Below are 4,810 nucleotides of genomic sequence, written 5' to 3' on the forward strand. Positions count from 1 at the left end.
CCCCAGAGCATGTCTTTACTTCAGGAAATGATGTAATCACCCAGGGTATATAAGACCCTGGCTATCTAAATAAAAGCCCTTTTCTACCAACCGCCATCCACACTGTCTGTCTCCTCTGTCTTGTCTGTCTTGTTTGTCTTGTCCATCTTCTTTTCTAGAGATATTTTCGCCGACACCAACCCCCTACTCGGGACCTTTCGACTGTGGTGCGTGGGTTGGTCCCCCGCAATGCCCCTCATTTTCAGTATTTATTTATTTTAAATGCTTAATTTTGAGAGAGAGAGAGAGAGAGAGCACGTGTTGGGGCCCATCCAGCCTAAAAGCCTGCGGAGGTGATCCCACGGTGACGGCAAAGCCTCTGGGGGGAGCGTTTGGAATCGCAAGTCCCTAGCCTTGTCTAGGAAGGCGCTACCCTGGATCACGGTTGGCCCTCCCCCCATTTGAGGATCAGGACACAAAGAACATAAGTTCTGGGAGACTGGGGTGCAGTGCTGTGTGGCCTTTGGGACCCTGCTTCCCCTGCTTGAAAATGTGTGCGCTTGACTGCTTGGCCTACGTGGATCAGAGACTGGGGTTAGTTCTATTATTCATGCCTCTTGGTGATTGTGGTTTCAGTAAATGGGCAGATTTTTTGACTGAAACTTCCTCCCTAGTTAGAGGCACTTTACTCACAGACTATTGTTTGAACCTTTAAAGAAAAATAGCCTTGTCATAAGCTTCGGTTAATATTACACTATATACACAAAATAAGACCTTCGCTGATGTATCTTGAGTGATGAATTATGTTTTTTTGATCTTCTGTATTGTACCTCGTTCCTGTCTTTAACTTTCTGTTCTCTCTTCCGTGAAAACAATGATCTTTCTGAATCATGTGATTCCTAAGAAGTTACAAACAATGTAATCATTCAAAGAAAGATGTAATCACCTATGGTATATAAGACACCATGTTTCACAGTAAAGTGTGGTCCCTTCCACCATTCACGTTGTCTGTGTTCTTTCTTGTAGATATTTCGCCGACACCCCACTCAGGGACCCTTGGACTCTGGTTCGTGGGCTGGTCCCCCGCAAGCACGGGCACGTGCAAGTGAGTGGGTGAGGGGCAGAGAGAGAAACAAGGAGAGAGAGAATCCCAAGCAGTCTCTGCACGTCGGCACAGAGCCCGATGTGGGGCTCGAAACTGAACAGTGAAATCATGACCTGAGCCAAAATCAAGAGATGCTTAACTGACTGAGCCACCCAGGTGGCCCATTTTTCCCCCCCAGATAGTATATCATTCCCAGTTTGAATTGGAATCTTTTTTAAAACACAGATACATTTGTTTAATTTCATCTTACTGCAAAGATGAAGTTCATTGCCTACTATTTTTCTGTGTTTTTGCTACCTGCTCTCCCCGGGAAACTGCAGCACGTAATGGCCAGCGGAGATGTTGATATGTATATTCTGTGTCTCCCAGCCTTTCAAAATTGCAGTTATTTGCATTTGGGCCTTTGGATTAAAATGCCAAAGGAATGTGTTGGTGGACGTTTTCTTATGTCTGATGCTGCTGGCCTTCTAAGATACGTTGTAACAAGTTTTGAGAAAGATTTTTCTGTGGCTCTCTTGCTGACATCTGCTGTGAGAGTTTAGGTCGTTGGGACAGCTCTACGCCAGGGCCGGACACTCAAGGATGAGCGTGGCCGCTGTAGTTTTGGGGGGGGGGGGGGATGAAGTGACTTTAGGTCATCGTGTGCTCCAGAAGCTGGCACCTTCCTCTTTCAGGAACAAACAGCTCCTCCCTGGCCATTGAAGGCATGTGGGGTTGTGGTCTGTCTTACTTGAGGGAGGTCACAGTGCAGTGCTAGCAAAATGAGGGTCTCCTGGACATGTGCTCAGAAGTTAGGTGTATGGGGCGCCTGGGTGGCTCCGTCGGTTGAGCGTCTGACTACAGCTCAGATCATGATCTCACCGTTCCTGGGTTCGAGCCCCGCGTCGGGCTGTGCTGACAGCTCAGAGCCTGGAGCCCGTTTCAGATTCTGTGTCTCCCTCTCTTTCTCTGCCTCTCCCCTGCTCATGCTCCGTCTGTCTCTCTCTCAAAAATAAATAAACATAAAAAAAAATAAGAAGAGTGTCACCTGATCTTGCTGGGTGGGCCACATGTGTGGTCAGCAGGCTCGTCCCTGTGGACAGGGGACAGGCCGGTTAGCTGCTCTGCGTCTGGCCATGTGCAGCAGTGTCTCGCCGCCCCTCGGCCCAGAACCTTGGGAAGCCGTGTCCTCGTGGGAGGGGCCCGCACACGTTTGGAAATGGAGTTCACCACCATACCAGTCCAGTGCCACCCAGTAAGCATGTACAGAGACGCCCCGCCGGCCGGCACCACAAGTAACCACAGCGGCACCGCAGTCTGTTCGCCCGGCACCTGCCAGGCAGCAGGTTCCGAGCAAAGTTCCCCCGAGGAGGAGGTCAGAGGCCATGCTACGCGCGCCGGCTCCGAGGGGAGTTCGGTGGCCTCCTTGGCCCGGTGTGCTCAGAACCTCCCTCGTTTTAGCAGCAAAATCCCTCGTCCTGCGCAGCCTGTCAGCCCCAGGCACACCGCAGTGCGTCCCACGCCGGGGGAGGGGCGTGCGTTTTACCTGAATCACTTGGTATAAGAGAAAGTGGGTGGGGAGAACTTTGGGCCAAACAGAAGATGCAGATCAAGGCTCCGGGGAGTGCCGCCCTCCCTCAGGCCGGCCAGACAGCATTTGCTTAAAATTTACTTTTAATCTCTCTTTTTTTTAAGATTAAAAGATGTTTATTTAGGGAGAAAGAGCACACACGTGAGGGAGGGGCAGAGAGAGAGGGAGAGAGAGAATCCCAAGCAGGCTCAGCACTGTCAGCACAGAGCCTGACGCGGGGCTTGACCCATGAACCGCGAGATCACGGCCTGAGCCGAAATCGAGAGTTTGATGCTCAGCAGACTGAGCCCCCCAGGTGCCCGCTTTGCTTTGCTTTGTTTTGTTTTGTAGAATTAATATTTTATTGTCACATAATCAGATGGCATTTGGATATATAGTCCTCATACTTGATCTTTCCTTTTTGTAAATAAAAATATAACATGTTTTCAATGGTTGGTTATGTTTTCAGAAAACATAATTAGTTTAATTCATTAATGGTAGCTTCAAGTTTTTCCGTTTTAGCTCCAGAAAACGCACCCACCTTCTGTCCCTTTTGGAACGAACGGGAAGGCTGGTGCGCACAGGAGCGCACACTCTGAGGCCGCGTCCTGACGGCCACCCCGTCTGCCTCAAGGAGCCCCACGCTGGAACGCTTCTCCGAGAGAGAGTGAAGACGGGCTTGATCATTTTGCAAGGGCCACACCACGGGGCAGAGAAAACGATGACGACACGGTTTTCCCCTGCGCTGCTCAAGGCTTCCTGGAAAGCATATTCGCTCTCACTCTGCTTCACCATTTTGGCGGCTGGGGTCTAACAAGCGACTACGAGGACCAGTGAAAGTGGACCCTAAACGCAGACAGAGCTCCAGGAGCCCCACTATTTAACTTTTGGGAGCAGCTTTAGCTTCACAGTAACACTGAGCAGGAAGTAGAGATTTCCACCATGCCCCCTCTCCGCGCACAGGCCTCTCGCACTGTGGGCATCCCGCCGGGTGGGACATTTCTTACAGCTGATGAGCCCACATCCATGTGTCGCCATTACCCAGAGGCCGTAGTTCGCTTTGAGGTTCACTCCTGGTGTACGTCCTATGCAGAAGAGCATTTCTAAATATTTTTTTAACGTTTATTAATTTTGAGCGACAGAGAGAGACAGAGCATGAGCAGGGGAGGGGCAGAGAGAGAGAGGGAGACACAGAATCCAAAGCAGGCTCCAGGCTCTGAGCTGTCAGACAGAGCCCGACATGGGGCTCGGGCCCACAGACCGTGAGATCATGACCTGAGCCGAAGTTGGACGCTTAACCGACTGAGCCATCCACGTGCCCCAGAAGAGCATTTTTAAAGTGAGACATAGTAGAAGCAGACAAGATAGAGCGACCACAGTCCTGTTCTGTGAGCTGTGCGTCAGTTACGTGCACGTGTGCATGTACTGGCTGCCATAGCGCGTCCCTAACTGGGTTGGGGTGATGAGTGGTCATGAGACTTGGTGTTGGCTTGGGTGTTGAAGGGGCAAGCTGTGTGGTGCGCGCCAGTTTGGAGAGAACCCAAGGGCTTTGTGGGGTTGTAAGGAAATCCGAGGGAGGCCCAAGAGTATTGGGGGAGGATTAAATGGAGAGCCAGGAATATGGTGGGAGGTCCTGGCCTAAGGGGAACTTGGCTCTTTTTCTCTGTTGCCCAATGGGGATTGCCCGGGGTGGTCCCAGCCTCTTGAAGATGCCTTTGGCCACTTTCTCTCTCTCTCTCTCTCTCTCTCTCTCTCTCAAGTTTATTTATTTATTTTGGGAGAGAGAATCCCAGTCAAGCTCTACACTGTCAGTGCAGAGCCAGATGCAGGGCTTGAACTCACGAACCATGAGATTATGACCTGAGCGGAAGTCAGATGCTCAACCGATTGAGCCATCCAGGCGCTCCAGCCCCTTTCTCTTTTAAACCCACAGAACACAAAGTGACCAGGTGACATCATTTTGGTGGTTGAGCCTGGTTGCCTTGGATGGGGCTCTCCTCCTGAATCCAGGTCCCTGCCACCCTCTGAGCGGGCCTGGATGCCATGCGTTCTCTCTGGCCGGCTGTCCCTTCCTGCTCCGGCCATGTCCCTCCTGGGAAATGCCTACACCCCCACCCCCTCCTCTCCAATGAGCCTTATTTCGGGTGTCTGTTTATGGACTGTCTTTGGGGAGCCCC

At 51.3% G+C, this 4,810-nt stretch overlaps 1 pseudogene; it reads right to left on the reverse strand.

Moving 5' to 3' along the window:
* Positions 1–3,111: 3,111 nt before the first annotated feature.
* On the reverse strand, positions 3,112–3,428 carry LOC115301122 (annotated as a pseudogene).
* Between the last annotated feature and the right edge of the window lie 1,382 nt (positions 3,429–4,810).

Source organism: Suricata suricatta, chromosome 9 (assembly GCF_006229205.1).
Source record: "Suricata suricatta isolate VVHF042 chromosome 9, meerkat_22Aug2017_6uvM2_HiC, whole genome shotgun sequence".
NCBI lineage: Eukaryota > Metazoa > Chordata > Mammalia > Carnivora > Herpestidae > Suricata > Suricata suricatta.